The sequence below is a fragment of the Pezoporus flaviventris genome, unplaced genomic scaffold (assembly GCF_033815535.1).
Source record: "Pezoporus flaviventris isolate CSIRO_AGI_PZ_B2104156 unplaced genomic scaffold, CSIRO_AGI_Pfla_v1 ptg000018l, whole genome shotgun sequence".
Lineage (NCBI taxonomy): Eukaryota > Metazoa > Chordata > Aves > Psittaciformes > Psittacidae > Pezoporus > Pezoporus flaviventris.
Genome location: NW_026892566.1, coordinates 1055960 through 1078976, shown reverse-complemented (window position 1 = coordinate 1078976; position 23017 = coordinate 1055960). Strand labels below are relative to the sequence as shown.

At 41.1% G+C, this 23017-nt stretch overlaps 1 protein-coding gene across 2 annotated transcripts in view; it reads right to left on the bottom strand.

The window, feature by feature from the left end:
• The window catches only part of NRG1 (neuregulin 1), a 458532-nt gene extending 443918 nt beyond the window's left edge, over positions 1 to 14614 (bottom strand). Inside the window, exon 1 of one of the 2 annotated variants that reach the window (XM_061455023.1) lies at positions 14570 to 14614. The gene's annotated coding sequence lies outside the window, so the exon portion shown is untranslated. The remainder of the gene's footprint in view (positions 1 to 14569) is intronic. The other variant, XM_061455024.1, reaches the window with a different exon arrangement.
• Positions 14615 to 23017: the final 8403 nt, after the last annotated feature.

Here is a 23017-nt window from a genome sequence, read left to right as displayed (position 1 = left end):
TCAAAAGTAGAAGAGGGCTACAAATAAATATTTTTTTACTGAGTCGGAAAATTGAGTTTTGATTCCTAAGAACTAACTCACAGTCTTTGAACATCTGTGGCTGAGATATGTGTCAAACAGAAGAACTGCATTTGCCTAAGGAAGCTTATGAGTAGTGTCTTCAGCATGAAACCCAACACAAAGCATATCATGTGGTTTAACAGTCGTCATCACAGATGACTCGGAGACCAGGAAATGTGTCTGCAAGCACAGTGCTAGAAGCTCTGGTCTGTTCATGTAGCTTTTCCAGAAAAGAGACCTAAGCTGGGCTCTCCTTCCTTCTCATACACTTTTAGGGATTGGGAAGTTGCTCAGATTTTGATGCAGTGATTTAAAATGTTGCCATCCTTATGCATTCATTTTCTTTTCTACAAGGATTAGCAAAAATTGTGTGTCTCACTCGCAGCATGTTAGAGATGAAAGCTAGTGAAGAAGAATTATTCATACAGGTGTCTGTGAAATTCCTCCCCTGCGCAGCATCTTAACAATACAACATCGTTGTCCAAAGGCTAGCCAAGTATTTTGCAGTAATCAAATTCTAATGTGACAGAAAATTACTCCATACTCTGCAGATCAGTGTTGTTCACAGTTTGCTTTATGATTAGGATGTATGCTGTGAAGAGCAGTGCTGAAAGCAGCTTATTACTCCTGAGTTCACAAGAAATCTTCCTTGGTCCTATAAAAAAAACAGTTATCACATTATCAGAAGTGCTATTGACTGTAACTGTAATAACTTGTCTTTCATATGTAGACATTTCTCATTTTTAGGACAGTCTTACAACATGATAAAAAAATAATTTGCTTCCTTCTTATTGTATACTTCAAAGGCTTCTCTGGAAAATGCAGGGACATTTGCTTGCCAGAAGTTTGCTTTTCATTAACTGAGTGGCATTGAGTTGTACCTTTAACAACCAAGCTATGAATTACAGCCTGAATTGAAGTGGCTCCAAACCAAACGAATAATCTTAAGAGAATGCCCACAGGGATGCAGCAACTGCTGAGGAAAAGATCTAGCCATTGCTGTTTATGGTATTCTGCTATGTTGTAACCAAATTTCAAAAAAGAGCAAATTACTAGAACCAAAAAGAAGAGGGAAAAATAGGCTGTATTAAAACACCATGTTAAGATAGTTACAGCAGGGGAATTATATAAATTAACAATGCATTAATCATCTATAGGTATTTGCAGCAGAAAAACCTAGTTGCCATGGAAGACGCTGATGGTGTTCAAAGCTAAGGAAGTGAGAGTCTGACAGCGTAGGTTTATCTTCATTAGAGTTACTGGTGGTCAAAGGATACATCAGAGCTGAGACAGGCCTGATCTATCACCTCTTTATTATTTATAAACCATACTTGCTATTGCTGCTATTAAGGCCTAGATGACACAACACATTTCTTGAACAGACAATATTAAAGAGCTCAGATTCACAGAGCTGAAAATTTACCAGGAAAAAAAGTAATGCTCTTAGGAGAAATAAAATTCAAAAGATTTCTCTGTACTGATGCTAATAACTTGTATTTCAAGGCTGCAACAGTGGCTCTGACCATGAACAAACCATTGCAAAGGAAAGGAATTTGCAGGAAGCTTCTTTTCATATCTGTGTTTTCTTCATTATTTTCCCACTCAAGTGGGATGCTTTTGACCCATTCCCCTGAATAGGACTAATCATCAGGACAATTAAAGCATGAGACTTCTTCCCAAAAAAAAGACTCTGATAGGTTTTGTTCATTTAGCAATGGGATTCTAACATACCTGGTGTGCTCATCTAAGAATCAGGTGTTTCTTGTTTTGCCACTTTACCACAGACAGTCACACTTATATTTTCAGTGGGAACACATGCCATTTTGGTTTATAAGCCCTGCCAAAAGTAATTAGACCCCCTTCCTTAAGGGTCAGCCATACAGAGCTAGTGCCCATATGATATTGCCAAAGGTGCTCATCTGTGGATGCTCCAGCAAGTTTCACTATAAAAATCAAGTCATTCAGCAAAGAGAAGACTCAGTGTTAGTGGCTCAGTTACTTCTCAAATATAACCAGAAAAACAGCAAACTGGCTGAGGTGTAGTAAAGCAAGGGAGCTGCTCCGGGGAGGTGAAGGTGGAGATTGCTGAAAATGACTAGCCGACAGCACTGCAGATCAAGAAGCCACAACAGTACCGGAAAGATATGTTAGTTTCCTAGACTCTCTGGTCCTCACAATTACAGATGGATGTTCCTCCCTGGTACTTTAGCTACCCTGGCAGCACTATGACATTTTGTCAAACATGAAGCTACAAGTCACCCTTGGAACTGAGAGTAAATTCACAGGTAGGGCAGTCAGGGCCTAGTTCAGAGCCTTTTTCCTGCCACAACGATTTATGTCAGTATAATGTTCCTTAACATTATAGCCAAGCACTTCAGAAAGACAAATGAAAGCAATGCTGTTAGTTCCCCTCTTCTAAACAGTACTAACTGACCTGTCCAGGAGAACAGGAGGAGGTTGCAGTGCAGTGAAGTGCAATGGCATATGCTGAGTTCCCAGTTATCTGGCTTTAACAGCTGGGCAACACTGGTGCACAGCAGGTTTTCTTTTTTTCCCAGGAACTTCCTGTCTGTTCTCCTTTGCCTTGATCACTAACATCCTTTTCAAGTATTTTCTGTCACAAGACCATTAAGAAATAATGAAGTGAGGTCCTGAACAGCATCAGCCAGCTTTTTCAGTACCCTACAATGAAGCCCACCAGGCCCCTTAGATTTATATGCATCCAGTTGAAGCAGGAAGTCTTGAACAAGTTCAAAGTCAGCGGGGAGTATATCATCCCTCCAGTCACGGTCTTCCAACACAGGGCTCCATCAGTCCCAGAGCCCATCATCGGCCACTGAAGACAGAGGCAAAAGGGGCATACATCTCTGTTTTGTCTATGCCCCTGTTTGTGAGGTAATAAACCTCCTCGAGCAATGGACCAGTTACGTCTGATACTCCTTTTGCTATTAACATATTTTTTAAAGCCCTTTTAGTTGTCCTTTACAGTGCTGGCCAGCTTGAATCAAGCTCTGGTGCATGATTTTTCTCCCTACAGTGGCAAACAGCATTTAGTCTTAAGACCTGCACAGACAGCTCTTAGGCTTTGTCCAAGAGATCTCAGGGTGTATAATAATTGGTGGAGAATCAGAGAGTGTAAAAAGTCTCACTTTTAAATCTTCAAGTTATATCTCCCTCTAGTAGAACGTGACTGTATCATCTTTAGCTTATTGTAGTAGAGATACTAGACTAAACACTTTGTAACTCTTGTTTCCACTTGGGGTTTCTAGCTCTTCTCTGAAATCTCTCCTATTGTCCAATTTTCTGGTGTTCATACAAAAACTATATATGTGAAAGATGAAACTCCATGATGTTTATATATAAGGAGCACCAACATAACAGCAGATTTTCAAAATAACGTCCTTTTAGTTCCTGCACCAGAGCAGGCTCTAGTGCTTTGACAGTATTCACAACCTGTGATTTCTTTCCATAGATGCTGTTGCCAGACTACTGCAAATCCTGCTTTTCTCTCAAGGGTATAGACCTTGTTTCAAAAGCTATGAATTGAAGCTGATTGTATAAAAATGCATACTGTTGCAACCAACCTACAAAGAGATTAAAGCCATGCTTACCAATAATCTCTTCCTGTTCTTAACAATCTGCAATGTCTTTGTGGTTTCTTCCAGATGACTCTTCCAGAATACCAAGCCAATAAACAGCTTCTGTCATATTCTACAAAGCCTGGCATCTGACTGCATGTTAACTTCTAAAATACTTTGATCTTAAATCTTCTGTTTCACAGTATGTAAATAGAAACTGCATCAATACAAAAATAAAAATTAATACTGTTCACCTTCAAACCAAATGAGATTCTCATCAACATCTCCAGTATGATCTCTATGTGCAAACTGCCTGGATACACTTTGGCCTTTTTTCTCTCAATTTGAAACTGAACTGTCAAAGATGTTAAAAGGCAAGAAGACTAACGTACCTGTACGTGCAACTCTGACTTAAGCTGACACGGATGAGGGTTCCATATTGCAAACAGCCATGATTCAGGTTTCATTTTAACAATGATAGCGTTGTGTAAATGTTCTCCACTCCAAATTCACCCACTAATGTGACCTTAGAGTCAATGGTGAACGAAATGCCAATGACAAGTAAACATACAAATCTCCATCACCAAAGCAACTTCAAAAAAACAGAGTCTGTGCTGGGGAGCATGAAGACCAACAGACCATAGCCTGTCCACTTTCAGGGACAATGCAGGCTTCAGCTTACTAAATCAAAAGGCCTTTCTAACCTATATTTGAGGAAAGAAATGTAAGGCACTACACTAAAGCAGGCATTATCTGTGAAGCACAAAGAACAAACTAAGGTATTTCATTATTCTTAAGAAAAAGACCAAAACTATAGATCTATAAGAGAATAAAAGCCTAACACAAAATATAAGAAAGGAAACTTGAATACATTTCAGGCAAATGGACCTAAAATCAATTTGAAAATTTCAAGCTGAAAGAAACAGGCAAAAAAGTGCAGTATTGGCCTTGAGTTACAGATAAATTGTCCTATATATATATATATAAAGAGAAACTGAGCTCCCCAACCATCTGCCTACATAGCACCAGTTCTAGTTATCAATCAGTATTATTCCTCTTCATAAATAAAAGCTCTAAATCAGTTTCTTCTACTTCTGCATGTCAGTGTTCTGGGAAATGCATCGTATTTAATAAAACTGGTATTAATTGTGTATGTTTTGCATATGTTAAATAACATGGGGCTGCTAAAGCATTTTTCCATGCAATATTCTGCATAGTCCTCTGTATGATACATGGGTTGTTGTACTTATCTGCTAGCCAGGCATTATATGGCATTTGGGAAAATAAAGTACCACAAATTTTGTAACAAATATTGGAAATAAAAAATTGTTTAAAGCTTCAGTGTTTTATCATTGAAAAAAATATGAAAAAAAATCTGAAAAGAAATGTGCCTCTATATACGGGAACATGATCCTTTCTGCCAATGGAAGTGAAAAATAGTGGAGATATATCATAATGTTAAATTCAGTTGCCATTAAACCGCTACAGCAGATTAATTTGCTGAGAGAAATTGTAAAGATAGAAAGCTTTAATTAAGAGATACAAAAGGTGGTCACACATTGAAGCATGATCAGGAGACCCTTTTTAGCATCCAGAGTAATGTCTAAAAGTTAGATAGGTTAATTTCAAAGAGATTTATGAAAGCAGTACTACAATACAGCAGTCAACAGTTATTCTGCATTATGAATGTAAATAATGAACTTCTTGAGAGATGCAGAAATAGCAAACGGCTCTGAACAATAGAGGAAGTTTATAAAAAAAGCATTGTCCTTTTATCAGTATCTTTTATTTTATAGATGTCTACTGTAAGTAAATCTTACAGTGTCAGTTAAAGAAGCAATGGCAACTCTGAGGTATGGAAGAAACTTCTTCTGAACTCCCAGTAACAATGAGATTAAAAGATGATGCCAGATTTTTTTATCTGAGGTCTCCTGAGATCCAGAGTTAGGAAAGCAGGTATGGCTAAAAGAGAATTAGACTATGAATAAAGCTTTCCATACATATTTAAATATTGAAATCTAATTGGATATAATTAGAAGCATTAGCTTTCAAAATCGCTACTGCAAATCACCAGCAGGAGCAAAAGTATTGATCTTGCCTGCACCTGCTAAGAGATTCTTCATCATTCCATGTCTGACAACATTTTCAGAAGCAAGAACAAAATTAGCCTCCTAGAACAGGAATTACACGTAAAAAGAGGTCAGAATTGAAGACATAAAGCATGGCCAGTTACAGTTAAAAATGCGAATAAGGTTTAAATTTAATTTCCATTTGTAAATGGACCACTTCTATTCCCTTGGCTCCCCTGCTAGTCATCTTTTGAAGACATCTCTGAATATGAGCCTAACTGAATGTTTCTTTTGACCTTCATAACTTGTCAATAAATTAAGACATTTTCACAGAACATCCTGTCCTGCCAAAAGAAAATCCCAAGCAAATTAAAGGATTGAAAATCTGGCTCCAAGCCAGAGACAAAATACTCATTTACCACGACTAGACAAAAACTCAGTCCAGCTGAACAGAGCTACTCAACTGCACAGCATCCATCAAGCCACAGCATGCTTTTTCTATGTATCAGAAAGAAGTGCTAAGATACCCTTTTTGTTTTATATGGTTTCTGGTGTTACCGAAGGTATATCCACTATTGCTGAGGGGTAGGGAAGTGGTTTGCATCTCCTAAAAGGGCCTCCATGACACAGCAACTCTTACTGAAGAAGAAAGAGTGTCACAAGTCCAGTACCAGTTACTCACCAGAAACATACATGAATAGTACACTGCATTGTAGCAATCAATTATCTGAAAGTTAAGATGCTTATAATAACTTTATGTTGTAGAGCCAGTAGACCTGCAGACCACTGCATTTCATTTCTTTCCTTTAGCAAAAAACAGGTAGATTTTCAAAGACAACTGCAAATCACTCACCCTATTTCTCCTACAACTTCCTAACATGAAAATGGATGAACTAAAGAGATTCAAATGTCCATAAAGTCATACCCATTCAGAAGGTTTGAAGTTTGCAGCAAAAATGTTTGGAAAGAATACCTGGAAAAGCTACTATTTTGTTCTTTGTTGTGTGTTTAGGATCAACCTTTGTTCTCAACTGTTGACATTTCTGTCACAATTTAAGCGTACTTAAATTCAGTTTCAGAATCTTTTGAAATATGCATTTACCAGCTTGATACAAGTGCCTTATCTTCAGCAAAAGATACAGTCACCTCTTGGAAGGGTATTACTTTTCTTACCTAATTGTAGTTTTGGGGAAAAAAAAATAAATTAGTCACCTGAGAGTTTAGAACATCAACAACAAACATCTGGAAAATACTCCCTCAATAAAATTTATCATGTTTTATTTTGTTTTGTTTTGGTTTAGATTCAAGTTGGTCATCAACCACAGTAATTTCACCATATATTCATTTCCACTACAATCTTCAGCTCACTGTTGATAAGAAGGTATCACACACCTACTAAAGAAAATTTTCATTTCATTAATATTACTTTATTAAAGCATAATTGCTCTTTAAAAAGATGCATATTGAAATGTGCATGAAGAGGGCAAAAGAATCTAGTTTAAAATTGAATGCAAAAGTGTTGCCTATTAGAGTACACACACATACTGAAACTCAGCTATGCAATTTGCCAGATGTCAAGGGAGAAATATTATTTCAGAATATTCACTGAAAAATCCCAGATAGCTTTCCAATGCAATTTATGCTGGACTATAACAATAGCTTCAGGGACTGCTGTTGTGTCATTGGAAGTCAATGAAAGTTTTGCCACTGACTTGACTACAGAAACACACTCTGATGTAAATCAGAATTTGGATACTTTCAGTAACCTATCAGATAACTAATTTTGTCCAAAATGTGTAGGATCAACTTGCTCATAGTGCTTTACATTTCTGAGATAACACAGTCAATGTATCTAAAAGAAAATATCAGTTTAAATGTCCCAAACGACACGTAGGGCTTGAGAAAACATGTAGATAAGAAGACAAAAAAAAAGGCAGGAGCCCTCTCTGCTTAAGCATGCATGACCTGCAAGGGGACCACTGGCAACAACCAGCTGTCATAAATAAACAAATGCCCAGCACTCATAAACTTTTGCTCTTGGCCAATGATGCACAGAGAATGAATCCTGCTGAAGGCCTCCAAGAGCCCTGCCCCACTGCCGACTGAAACAGCTGTGGCAAAGTTTTTCATTTCAGCACTGCAGATCAAACAACAGGCACTGCAGTGTTAATCTCCATCATCTCCAGGAAAGCATTTGTTGAAAACTTGCAAGAATATGATACTGCTATTATTCTCCCACCAACAGCAGAAATAAAACTCATCATCACATTGTGAAACAATACCCGTTCAACAGCACAATCCTCCTCTATACAGCTTATTCTCCCCCAACTCAAAACCACTGCCAAACAGTGGCAATAATGCAGAAAGAGGCCTAAACGGAGAGCAGAAACTACAGATGCTTCACTTTCATACACAAAGTGGAAGAAGCCACCCAGCTCTAGGATGAAGGAAGCAACATGCACCAGTAAGATAACCTACACAAACCACAAGCTTTAGTTTGTACCAATTGTTTGTCCCCAGAATATGCAGTGTTGTATTCTTAAGCACCAATGCACTGCACTTCAAAATAACTATGAAACAGATCACTATAAACATTAATGTTGTTTTTAAAAAACAATACTGAAAAATCTAACTACCAGTTGATTCTGAGAAAATGTGCTTGATGCAAATAATGTTCATGAATGGAAGAAAGGGAGAATGTATTTGCTGCCTGGGGTTGATATGTTTCCCATAGTTAAACCTCTTCCAGTATAAGAGTACAATAGAACTGACTGTTCTCTGTCAGCCTTGACAGTGAACTGGCAAACATGAAAGCTGAGAAGAAAGAAGAATGCAGTTACCATGTATGTGGCCTGCCCTCACAAGAAACACTGAATGTTTTGGACAGCTGTACCAAAACCTAATTGAGTTCCTATTCACCTGTTATGAATCAGATTCCCTGCCTCTGCTCAGCTCTCAAAAGCTCTTTCACACAAAGAAAGTGCGAACAGATCACTGCTAAAAAACTGACAACTGCTCTTGTCAGAAAGCAGGTGGAGTATAAATTAATTTTGACTGTTGTTGTAAAAGAATAGATAGCATGATGAGAAAAAGATGCAGTACTCTGTAGAGATTAGGGTTTTTTGAATGCTCCTTTTTAAATAGCTGTGTTGAAAAATCAGTATTATGGAAATATTTTCAGAATATCATAGAAAACATATGAACTAATTTACACTGCGGATTTCAGTATTTCATTTTGCCAGGAATTTAGCTTTGCTAAATGCCTGAAAGTCCTAGTGTATGCAGAAAAGCAGGCATGTCTTTGTCAGAGTTTGACATTTTCAGATGTTCCTTATGTGTCCCCTGAAGTTGCTGCTTCTCCCCTGCAAGTGAGAAAATCCCTTTGAAACACAGAGCATAGCAACACACAGATTCAGTATTTCCCAGATTTCTTCTGACTCACCTGGTGATGATCTTCTGCATAGACAAGCATGATGTGGAGCTGACAGCTTGTATATTTTCAGCTTTCCCTTTTATTTCCCCAGAGCATGCATACGTTTTTCAAGATAGCACAAAAAAGTTTTTCTGAGTCATAAATAGCTACTCAGAGACCTTAGCTTGGATGCTGGTTTCAGAGCAATTTGTGGTATCAGTTGCTATGTTTTTTTCAATAACTACAGGGCCATCAAAATCAGAGCTAGCTATGAAGCAGTAAGGTTTTCTGTCTGCCCTCAGAACAAACTGGAATATTTAGTTAACAGTCTCATTTTGAATCTAAACTTTGTTAAGTCAGGATAGACTTTACAATAATTGAACATCTGTAGCTTTACTCAAAACTTGGTGAAGACGTACATCATGTAAGCGTGCTTAAAATGTTCATTAGTGAGGTCATGCACTAATGAGCACTCATGCTCATGCTAAATTAAGCATAAAGCTTCAGGGAAGATGCCGGAGACTATTTGTCTATACAACAGATTTGTGTTCCACAGTGAGCTCTATCCATCAACAAACTGATACACCAGTTTCATGAACTATTTTAAGAATGAAAGTGCTGGTGTGCATGAGTCACATTTTATTAAGGTAATGACCGTGATGCATTCTATTTAGATATGCATCTCTCTGCTGAAGATGATCTTGGCATAAAAGCAGCAATATACCTAATCTATTTCAGAGCATTACACAATCATAGAAGAGATGTCTATTTGTGGACAAAAAAATGCTCACAATCAAATAAATAATCACAACTGCTACCAGAACGCAATTAAAACACATTACTAATAAGCACTAAAGTGCAGTTCTTGTGCAAACTATAGATGTGAACATGCCTATATATATAAATGATAGGAATGGCTTCCAGGTTGCCACGAAATAATTATGTAATCCATGGTTTCTTTCACCTGCAAAGACTTAAATCAACCATTTCGTATTTAGATGTGTAAGGAACTGCATTTTGCAGAGCAGACATTTTAATGTGATTAATCACTGATACTATTTTGGAGGAAAGCTATCTATACACACAATTGTTGCTGCTGCTGGCAACACACATGGAAGCACCTGGGCAGTGAGACTGGCACATGAGAAAAACTGAGGCAAGTCTTGCTCACTCTTCTTGCACAAGTCATCGAGTCGAAACATTGAATGTAGAAGCGTTTCTGTATGTGTGTGTGCATGGAGAAGAGAAGGTCATGCAACCTTGTTATTCCTAGCAATAACAAGGAATTCCTAGTAAATTGAAACAGTAGTAAATTAAGGTGGGTGGGTGTGAGGTGGGGGAAAGTTGCACCCTCATGTCTCTTTCACAGCATAGACTCTACAGGCACCAAAGGCAAAAACAAACCTCCCATCTTCTTCAAGGGCACAGCACCCGGCCCTAGGCAAACAGAACAGGTCAGTTCTGTGCTTTGACAGAGCCCTTCAGTGCCTCAAAAATTTGTCTGTTAGGGTGAGTCTTTCTGTCTTCAAAAAGAATGATCAACGGACAGACTGGGAAGGCTGCAAAATACAGCCTGCAGAAGCCTAGAAACCCTTTCCTCTGACTTGGCAGACAGAGCTAGTGACAGGCAACTAAATCCCTGCAAGCAAAATGAAAAAAAGAGAAAAACCCCACCATTCAAGCAGATGTTGAGGCAGAAACATGGATGAAGTCCCAAAAGGGTCACCCAGGCAGGGTGCTCAATTAGGATCAACATCCAGGCGTTCAGCAGTGTGCTTATCCCAACAAGAAGTACTGCCCAAAAAACACAAAGAAATTGTTTCAGAGATTCCTAACTGGTGTGGATTGCTTTCAGATTACAAATCCTGAACCCTTCTGTAAACATGGAAAATTAACAGAGCATTCTGAAGAGATATGTCATGCCTTCACATCGCATATGCCTGCTTCACATGGACAGGTTTCATATAACTATATATATTGAACACATACAAATATATAAAATCTATTCCCACTTCTATCATAGGATAAACATAGAATTTATACAACTTCAAATAAGTATATATGAGAATGAAAGAGAAATGCATTCAGCATATACAGCTTTGATTCAAGTAAGCATACAGAGCACATGAATTCTAAATATGTATTTCCAGATCATGGCACATCTTTTCTTTTAAAGAGATATTTTAATCAGTCTTAACCCCAAACTGATGTTTATAGATAAAACCATTTAAAATGAACTATTGATGGAGTTTATTTTCAGTACTGCTGGGAACTACTACAAACCATAAGACCTAAGGAGACTTGAGTATTTAAAGGAGTTTTCAAGTTTGCTCTTTTCCCTGAATTTCGGTGCAGTTCTGAAAGCGACAGTGAAATCATATCGCTATTCAGAGTAAGCTGACATCATGCTTAAAGTTTAGATTAAGCTTTCTTATTTCATCCCTGTTCACTTGATCACAAACATCTGTATGTACGGAAAAATGTGACTCTTTAGACAGGGCTGTTAAGCACACCAAAATGATTTAGCACACGCAGCCAGGGGCTGGATTGCCACAGAGAAGGCCTATAACATCCCCCAGAACTGCCTGTGTGCAAGCTACTGAATAAAGACAAAAATAGACTCCTTGGTGCAGGCAAACAGCAAGTCAACTATTTTTAACTTGGGTCTTCAAGTACATTTTTAAGTTGCTTACATTTAGAAGCAATCCCTTAAGCATCTACAGGCAGTTTGACTCGATGAATAGGCATGAAAAATACTTTTCACACATTCTGCATACTACATGCATACTATATAAAAATAAAATTTAATTTCTCATTAGATTAAGTGGATTTCTGGCAGTCTGGCAGTTACCTTTAAACAAATTTTTGTTAGTACAGACATATTTTTGCCAAACAAATTTGTGCCTACATAAATACAATAAAGCTGTTACAAGTCTCATGATATTGCTTTCTTGGCAATCTCAAGAATGAAAAACCACTTGAAGTGCCTGCCTGTGGTCAGCACACACAATGCACCCACACCCTGGCTTGACAACTGGTAACATCTTCAACTGTGTAAGGGAACAGGCACCTATAAAACCAGCATCCGTGACTGCAAAGCTGACGCATTCAAATACACAGCTACTTAACTCATGCCTGTTATAACTGCTACTTGAGGAGTAAAACACATTGCAAGAGGGGATGGGGTACTTATAATAAGAATGTCTGGGCTGCACAGCAAGCATGAATGAACAAGTATACAACTGTTCATTATATAAGAGGAGCTTACTTCTGTCCGTGGTGGCCAAGTGCTCTCCTGACCCTTCAGCAGCTGCTACATGGGAAGCATTTTACAGCTCTGCAGAATTTGTGGGAGGACAAGGGGTCCAGCCTGAGCCACAAGTAGCCTTAGCGTGACTGCCCCACTTTGTTTTCTACACAGAGGTGAGAAAAGAGCTGAATACCAAAAGACAATCTCTGTTGTGGTTTTGTCTCCCATTCAATCTGTTTCTGTGGTTTTCTACATAGATGTTGTATATTTCTTTTCAATAGCCACATGAGCATTTGAGCATGAAGCCCCTAGGATTATTTGCATGATTAGTCATGCCAGCAGAATACATACAAACCTAAGTCTTCATGAATGACAGCTCTGCCTTCAAAACATTGGAGAAAATTTATGTCTACAGTGAGGTCTGTTCAAAGCTAGCAGAGCTCTTACACGAGCAAACAGGGAAGGAAAAGTTATAAATATGAGGCAGCTCATGACTTTCTTGAATTGTGCTTTTTCTCCCTCACATTTTGAACAGAAAAACCCAACATCTCAGTGGGCACAGAAGCAATATCTTCTTCAAAATTAACTCAAGAAAAATGACCTATTCTGATCTTAGAAGCAAATTTATAAATTGGACTAGTGTCATTAATCAGAAAAGCAGGAGCCAAAGCCAACAAGCATAAGATATGACTTACAAGCTGGGACACACCAGAAAGTGAAACACAGATCTCAGTGACCCTCAAATGAGTTTGGGTATGCATTAAAATGAGTCTAGATTTTTACCAGCTGTGACTGCCCTGAAACTCAAAATCTTCAGAGTCCCATTTAGACAGGTTTGGATAACTGTGCCAGCTTTTATTCTGTAAGCAGAATCTTCACCTTTAGAGATACACTTTGCCAGCTTCTGTGCAGTGAGGAAATGTCCTTGCCCATGGCTAACCTGCCTGATTATACAATAGCCTCATGATCATACAGTTTAACTCCTCTCAGCCTTTGTTTGGTAATGTCTGATCAGTCTTTGTTTGGTACTGATCACCATTCAAACAGGCAGATTCTTTTTATCTTCAAAATAAATTAAAAATTTCTTTCAAGTGCCACACATTTACAGCAAAATGATTGCAGCGTTCAGTTCCCACTAAGTGAAAGTGAGACTCGAGAGGCTAAGACCTGTAGATAACTGGGTGCAAAAGCATGACTTCTTCACACCTACATGCAAAACACACACACAGGGTTTTTTTAAAGATTCAAATATGGAAACGATACCAAAAATGCAACTGTACAGTTCACTGTTTATGAAAATAAAGACTTTTTTTTTTTATAAGAAATGCTGTAGAATAACGAAGGAGGTCAATGTTTAGCTGCTGCAGGAAAGTGAAGCTAAACATTGGCTGCAAGAAGGAAAGGCTTGTGAATAGTTACTGCTTCTTCAACATTCAGAGAAGTTTCCACTTTATGAAATGTATGCATTCATAGAAGTAAGGTTGCATTGTTTCCAACAATAAGCGTTAGTCGCAATGTGAATCGAGAATAAGAAAATGTAAGAATAATGAAGCTAAGTTTCAGCTGACCTCAAATAAATTTAAGCTAATACATGGCAAAAACAGAGTCTACGTTTTCATTTGCAAAACTGCGGGGTGAGACGAAGCTACTTTATCTTGTCTATTGCAAGCAGATGTTGAGCAGATATTGTCTAGAAATGTAAACTGAAAACCCCAGCCAGTTCTGGACGGCTATCCGGAGTTGTGTCTGTGTCACCCTGTGTTCTAGCTACTCATGGTCTCATCTGCTGGCTGCTTTCTGCGATGACCGGATCACAAACCCTGCGGGTGGACTGAGCAAGGTTCGGCCAAGTATTTTCACCCCGACGTCAGCGGCTATCCTGCTCCAGCCGAGACAATACCGGTACAACCCTGCAAGGAGGAAGCCGGGGCACAAAAACCTCCTCCCGTGCTTTCAGAACCGCCGCGGATCTGCCGCGCCCGCCGCCTCTGCTGTCGCGTTCAGCACCACGGACAGCGCCCCGCTGGGTACGTGGGGGCATCGGCTTTCGCGGGGCACCCGCGGGGGCCGCGACCCACCGCCCCGGGACCGGCAGACACGGTCTGCCGGCGGGCGGCACAACATGGGCACAAGCACGGGCACGGGCACAGACACAGGCACACACCACACGCACACACACCGCGGCGTCGCCGTCACTCACCACATCCCCCGCAGGGCTCCCCGACGCCGCCGCCGCCGCCGCCCGCCGCCCCGGGCGCCGCGGACGCCCCCCGCAGCGAGGCGGCGGTGGCGCCGGGCGGCCGCGGCTCCATGCGGAGGGCAGCGGCGGCGGCTTGCCTCCCCCCGGCCGCCCCGCGGAAGCCGCCGCCGCCGCCGCGCAGAGCCGAAACGGGAGGGCGGGGAACCACGGCCGCATGGTGCTGCCCGCCGCCCCGCCCGCCGCCAGCCCCCTGCGCACCGCCCCGCCCCTCGGGCCCGCCCTCCCGGGCAGACAGACCACCGAGCCCGGGCAGCCGGGGCCATCCGACGACTGGCTGACGCAGGCGGCCCTGGCCCTCCCGGCCCACAGCGGCGGTGTCAGGGTACGACTGGATAAAAAAAAACCCAGTACCAGACCCTGTTTAAGTTCGTGACCCCAAGAGTGAACTAAAGACGAGGTCAAGTACCATAATCGGACAGTTTGTTTATTACAAATTACAGAAAGACAGTTATTGTAAAAAAGGGAAGTTACTGTATTAAAAAGCATAGCGATAGGACAGATTGGAAAAGAAGGTGGAAAATGAAGCAAGACTTCAGGGTGCAGAGAGAGAGAGAGAGAGAGTGAGTCACCACCGTGCATCTACTTTGTCCCGGCGATCCGTTGTCGTCGTCATTGCTGGGAGTTCTTCAGGGTTCGTAGTCGGTATCGGATCAGAGTGTTCCCCAACAGTCTGTCGGAGGTGGGTGTCCTCGTGGAGGTGTCCTTCTAGAGTCCCTTGAAGGTACCCCATGGAGTGTGTCTCCTGGAGTTGCCCTCATGGCGATGTCTCATGGAGGGTGTCCCTTAGGGTCCGTAGTAGCCATCAGTGGAGAGTGTCCTCATGGAAGTGTCCTTCTGGCCATGGCTCCCTGGCGATGTCTCTCTTGGTGATGTGTCTCTTGGTGATTACCTTTTCCCCTTTTGTAAAGACTTGGGGGGGTACCTCTGCTCTTCATGTCATGTACTACACGTTCCTGGTGGACCAGTTTTCCTGGTCTTGCAGCCAGCTCTTTGACACACAGAGGTGCTCCAGCAATTCTGGGGACAATAGCTCACACCAATCCTCAAAGTAAAGGACTGAAGAGTCTCAGCTCTTCCCCACTCATCCCTCAGGCAATGGATGGTGGAGTCCCAGTTCAGCTCCTCATACCCTTCTCCCAGGCAATGGATATTGGAGTCTTATATCAATTCCTCCAACCCATCTCTGAGACAAAAGATAGGGGGATTTCCATCTCAGCTTCTCAGACCAATATTTGAGACAATGGACAGTGGAGTCTGATTTCAGATCAGTCTCTCACAGTCTGTGAGCAGGGATCTCGTCCCTTCGTCAGATATTCTGTTTCGTTCCCGTGAGTTCACCCTCTTCCATTGCCTGCCACACACATTTCATGCTCTTTTTGTAAATCAAAGTGGGTAGCGTTGCTCATGGGTGGCCTGCAATAACTGGAGGTAGTTCACATGCTTCCTAACAAGTTCTTTACTAAGAACCTCCCTGCTGAGCCTGCACTGTGCTTGCTTAATTGGAGTATAGACTTGAGCAAGTCTCTTGTATCCCCAGTCACTTCTGCATGAAGCACGCATAGGGTGAGACCTCCAGCCCCTGAACAGCGTCTAGTGTAAGGGGGCATAGTAGGCAAACAATCTAAAAGCACAGACAGAAAGATTCTGTCTTGGAAGAGCTCACAGAAGAACCCAGATTTCTCACTTTTAAATGACACTCCCCCACCCCCCACTCCTGTCTACTGGTTGATAGATTCCTCCTTACTTCACAGTTGGGCCAACCTGATACGTTAGCTGTTTTCTCTGGCCCATGTCCAGTCAAGCTGGAAGCTGCTCAAGAGTGGATAACCTGAAGCCTTGCTCAATGCTCCTGCTTAGGTACTGGGCGCACTCACAGGGAAGAAAGATATCTTCCAATCTCCTGTGAGTGCTCTAGATTTTAATGAGTATCTTCTGCCTTATATGCTCCTTCAAGAAGAGTCAGTCTCTGTTATCTCAGTGCCCTTCTGTGAAGGACCTGATGACAGCCAGAAGAGCTCTTTTTCACTAAGTGCTTTCACCTTTCCCAAGCTGAACAGAAGCACTTTTTTCTGCTCTTCTGCTATATGCCATCTGCATGCAGCCCCCTCTGCATCTCAGTGGCCTCCATTGATCTTGCTTCGTGGGGTCAGTGTCTGTCCTAAGATGACCTGGGGAGCTCAAACTGAACCTGGCATTTGCAGATGCTGAGCTCCAGGGGGTTCCCATCAGCTGATATCTCTGGTTCGTCAGAAGATCAGCCCTCTTCTCCAGCATACCCACTATTGTGTTCAGTCTGGGACCATATGAAAACTTGCTAACGGCACATTCTGCCCCATCATCTAGGTCACTGGCAAACATTACCCGGTCTTGGTTTCAGTATCAGTATTTCGGAGAGACATTACCAGTAACCAGCCACAACCTAAATCTGCATAGCTGATTAAAACACTTTGAACCCCAAGCTCTAGCCAATTTTCCGTGGATCTTCTAGTCCACTTACCCAGGACACATCTTTTCCATATCTCTACCCACCTGCCAGTTTTTACTTTATTTAAAGGCAAATCTAAAAATTACATGCACGTGGACAGCTTTGACAAATGACACACTATTATCAGGTACATGGGCTCTGAACTCCTGCATCTTCCCCAGTATATGCACTTCAACATCAGGCTCCTGAATGAATCCTTAGCAATGAATAAGAAAGGAAAAAAACAAAGAATAATTTAAAAAAAAAAATTTTGCAGAGAATACTGATTTCTTCAATGCATCCCTAATTTGAGCATTGCCTAACAAAGAGGTCTGATTTTCACTGAAATCTGTGATTGGAGCTCAGATATTTCTAGACATCACAGCTTGCTGATAATTTTTGCCTTTCTGAAAAGTGATGCCTTCAAAAACTTCCCTTTCTGTCATGTGGTTTGTCCCTTAGCAAGCAAGCCACCCTAACTGATCACAGTCCAATGACCTGTGATCCGCCCTTGCTGTACTCCTTGAGTTTAATAACCAGTCTGCTCCAAGTTCCCACGTTTGTCCCTCTCATTTTAATAACGAAACTAGTGTTTATTCTTTAAAATACTGAACAACCTAGTTGGAAGTGACCCCTTTGTATAAGAAAATGTTCCTACATATATTTTTTTTTCACATGAATCTGACTTTAAAAAATGAAATGAAAATAAATTTCTCTCCTTAATGCCAACATGAGTTCACTAATTCAATCCAGAGCATCACTAAGCTTGCATTACAGTCACCATCTAAGTAATTACTATCCTGGGGAAAAGTCTCAATTTAGGAAAGCATTTCAGTACATGTTTACGGTTAAGCATGCACTTAAACCTACAGTTATTTGACAAAGCACTGCGGCCTGTACTTGAGCATGTACTTAGGTATCTTGCTGAGTCAGGGCTTTAGTCTGGAGCAAAAAAACCAAACCTACAATTGATCTTGCAGGCATAGTTAACAAAAACACCCCAGAAGAATGACAAAAGAGTAGTTCCTTTTGTAACATGATTACAAAGCTATTTATAGTGAACTCAATGCCCCCAGCACATCTGTGTAGTAAGAAGTGTGGATCACGTAAGTGGATATTTCTATGGCTTTTACAAAATTCCCACAAAGATTCATGCAGATGGCAAAATCAAAGTAAATGATCCATACAACTTCCCAGGCTTCAATACATACACTTTTCACTCTCTGGTTGACAAGGAAGCCACAGCTTTTGTGATAGCTTTAATGGTACAACTCAGCCATTTGCTTGATTAGCAGTGGTGAGCTGATAACAAGAAACAGGTCCTGACAAAGCCTCTTGCATCTCAAGGGCTTTGTGAACAGTTGTCAAGACTTCTGCATTATTAAATAGCTCTACACTCGTATGCTCAGCACAAGTCTGAAACTTCAAAGCCCTTGTGTAACTCAGGTAAATTTGTACTGACAAACATGGATCAGACAAACTCCAGGAAAAAAGCATGCATCAAACTACTGACATACTTCCCTTTCTAAATATCAAACCTGCTACAGACAGCAATGTCTGTGTTTTATGCTGCTTTATGAGTAGGGTTTTTGCAATTCATGCTAGCTATCACCAAAGGGTACTCGGTCCCCCTCACAACAAGCTGTATCAAAATGAGCAGGTTGGAGGACTTTCTTTCTGCCCCTTTTTAGGCTCTAGGGACGACACACATATGAGCTACATGGAAAGAGCAGAAGCTGAGCAGATGATCACTGTCTCTGCCTGTGAACCTGTGTTTGGTGGTGGTAGGTCTGGATAGGCTGCAGCAGCAGCTGCAGTGAGAATTCTCACCATGCTCTATCCCAGTTCAGAGAAGCTGCGTAGCCCTTGTGCATGGTTGCTTTGAGTCTGAGGAGGAAATATGTGCATTCTTACAGATGCTCAGTGTCTGGAAAAATTGAACCACCACCCTGTTCAGCATTCTTCAGGCCAAAACTGTTCTATCCCTCTCATTAGCAGACCTAGAAAATATGTAAGTCCCTAAGATCTGAGTTATTTGTGTCTTTTGGTAATGACTATATGCTCACTTCCATCTCCATCAGCTTATTTGGCTCTCTATGATGTTTTAGTTTGATGGCATTCAGAAGCAGGAATACTTTACACTTACAAACAAAAAATCTGAGGTCTAGTTTTACCAATGTGTGATTAATGGTGGGCAACTTTGGGAGCCAAAATATCTCTCTAGGGGTATCCAGGGATATTTCAACAAAACTCCAGGTTGGTTTCTTTTCAGTTGCTTTCAGGGGAGTGAAGCAGACACAACAGTTACCAATTACAGCAAAGATTAAAAGCAGCACTTCTATAGGTTACAGCAGAAAGTGGCCTTTCTCCTTATAGAAGAAAGTGTGTAGGGTCCCTCTACAGCACACATATGCCATGCTTTTATTGTTTTAGGTGAGAATACAAAAGTAAACAGAGTAGTTTATACATATATACATACAGGAAAAAGCAGGGAGGGACACACGACAAAAAGGCCAAGTGAAAAAAAGAAGCAGCATCCAGTTTTCCCTAAAGAAAAATGTGTATTCACACAATGTCGCACCAAGCCACAGTGGTACAGAGTGATGAAGGTGATTTCTGCTTTTTTAAACTCTTCTCCTGCAACAGAATCATAGAATCAAGTAGGTTGAAAGAGACCTTTAAGATCATCAAGTCCAACCATTACCCCAGGACTGCCAAGGCCACCACTAAACCGTGTCACTGTGGGCCCCATCTACAGAGTTTCTGAACACTTCCAGGGATGGTGACTCCACCACTGCCCTGGGCAGCCTGTTCCAATGCCTGAGCACCCTCTCTGAGAAGAAATTGTTCCTCGTATCCAATGGTCAAGAAGGACCCGCTCTTCATGAACCCATGCTGACTAGACTTGATCCTGGCACCAAATCCATCATGTCAGTCACCCCAGTAGCTGGCACTTACTCCTTGCAGCACCCATACACTGGGGATAGAGAGTGAGACTATGCTGTTAGTTAAGGAAGAATTTAATAAGAAGGTAAGACAGATTGCAGTGGCCAGGCAACAAGCTTAGTCAGACTGACATACTGCAACGTACTGACCAGTCTCGGCTTCCACACAACCGTATCTTTTTACAGCACTTTCTGTCTGCATCCTCCCACTTCTTCCTGCCTGATTCCTGTCCCATGCACATTTCCTCAGTAGATGGCACAGTCCCACCAACCCCTCCAGCATCCTGCACCTCTGTTTTACATCCTTGTCAGTTGCAAAGACCTAGTTTGCCTGCATTTTCTTGATAGCCCATGCGTTACTGTGATTGACCAGATTTGTTTCTCATCTTTGTCACCAGTACATTTCTCTGTCAAGTTTGTGTCTCAGAATGTTTTGTTCATGGCTTCCCTCTTTTCCTTAGTATCCTATTCGTGCTTAGATATTTCCTTAGTATCCTATTTGTGCTTAGATGTTTCCTTAGTATCCTATTTGTGCTTAGATATTTCCTTAGTATCCTATGTGTCAAGGTGTTTGACCAGGTAATCACTACAAAGGTTCTAACTCCAGACCTCTTACATCCTTCCAAGAACTTGTGCCTCCTTCTTTGTTAGTCTCTAACACAAATAAGATAAACTGAGGTATCATGGGAGTTGTTCCCTGGCTGGACAGCAAGATTAGAAGGGAGGCAACCATGGGAAAGGACTTGGGAGTGCAGCTCCCTGCAGATCCATCCTGAAAAAGCTCACATTTGGGATTATTGAAATGATCCAGTTCCATGAAAATTGTCAGAATAGTTCAACATTTGTGCACACACACTTATACTTTGTCACAAGTTTGCTATTTTATTTTTTCATTTTTGCCTGATCCAGAACAGGAATTCACATTTTTACCATCAACAGTAGCTTGAGTTTTCCAAATATCTGCAGTTACTTTATTAAAAGGAGTGATGAGGTCTCTTAATTTTTCGTTATGTCTTTGGGGCTGAGCATGACATAAAAAGGAAGAAAGAGAGACAAAGAGTAAGAAGATAAAAATTATCCCTAAAGACAAAAAATCTAACCAAGAGTTTGTCTGAATGATCTTCTTAGCAGCAACTTACACTTTGTTTTCATTGTAGTCTGCATTCTTGCTTTTGAATTAATTTGGAACGTTTACAGGAGCTTTCCAAAACATTGATTTCCTGCAGTACCAATATCCATCAGGCTGAGCTTCATTAGAACTATTTCCAAAAGTGCCATATAACGAAGATATTTGCAGAAAACTTACTTACAATTTCTTTGGACCTCATTGTGAAACACAGTAAAGCAGTAACAAGTATAAAATAAATGGCATGTGCACAGCACAGAACCACAATTATAAACTACATCAACAGGCTGCATAGGCCTGTTCCAAAAACACCAACAAGAATTTTGCTTCAGGTTTGGTCTGTTTTTTTTTTCCCAAGGGGCTATGTGCATGAGTTTTGCTAAAGGCAAAGTTAACATGATAATGTTTGTTGATAGCATGTGATAGTGGCCTTGTTTTGCCACAACAGTTAGTCTGACTTAGTATTATCTTTATGACAGCAGCATAAACGTTTACAAATACAGTGTTAGAAGATGTGTGATGACCCTGTTGATGTGCTCGTGGCCTTTCATCTCCCTCCAGTGGCCCGATTGCAGGACACTGACTGCCGACCATCTGAGCTGGCAGAGAGCCTGCCTGCTCAGCCAGTCCTGCATTGTGCATTGGCAAACACTAAGGGTTCAGCCCAGTGGTGGTAACTTCATAGAATCATAGTATCATGGAATCAAGTAGGTTGGAAAATACCTTTAAGATCACCAGGTCCAACCTTTACCTCAGGACTGGCAAGTCCATCACTAAACCATGTCACTGAGGGCTTCATCTCAGGCATTGTGGAAAGTGTTGGCACTTGAGGAATTTTGCTGCTTGGAGCTGCATGGCTTGGGTGAGTTCCCTTCCATAACAACCAGCATTCTCACTCCTGTGTATTACCATGACCCCTCTAGAAGCCAGGGACAAAAATTTCATGAGTCACTGTCTCAAAAATTGTTCACTGTAGAGCCTCATCACAAGAATTATTCCTTGCCTTGGTAAAAAATGCCTTATTTGCTTTGTCCAAGTTTCAAGGGCTGTTAGACTAAGAAGAAGAAAATGTAACTCTGGGAACCATTTCTCCTTAGCATATTAATTGTGTTTCCTTTCCTATAGCAGATAAAGAAAAGTGCTTTTCAAGTACAGTATTTTATCCTACTGACAGGAACAGCCTGATAACATTTTTATTTTTGAGAGAAAAACAGACATGCTGTTGATAGCTGCAGTGAAACAACTGCTCAGTAGTGAGAATCTAAACATATCTCCACCTTTCGTGTACACTGATATCTCTGTAAGAATACTGTGTTGCAGGAATGCAGTTTACAAATTATCTGTTCAGTTTTTGAAGTCTCACAGCACTTTGGATGCACTTATCACTTTGTAGAGGGGTTGAGGAACAGGCAAACATGGAAACTCCTGTTCATTTCAAGTCTGAGTCTGAACATGATTATCAGGCTACAATCAGATAGGTGCAGCCTCATATTCACAAGTGCTGGTTCTAATAGGGTCTTCAACTGCTGATATCTGAACTTGTAATGAGAGGACAAGTGGGAATATCTTTAAACTGACAGAGGTGAGATTTAGATTAGATATAAAGAAGAAATCCTTTACCGTGAGAGTGGTGAGACACAGGCACAGGATGCCCAGAGAACTTCCTGGAAGTGTTCACGGCCAAGCTGGATGGAGCTTTGAGCAACCCGGTCTAGTGGAAGGTGTCCCTGTCCAGTGCACGGTTAGAATTAGATGATCTTTAAAGTCCCTTCCAACCCAAGCCCTTCTATGATCTTCTAAAGGTGGACTTCAGGATTCAGTGTATTTTGGAGTGGCACTAAAATAAAAAAATA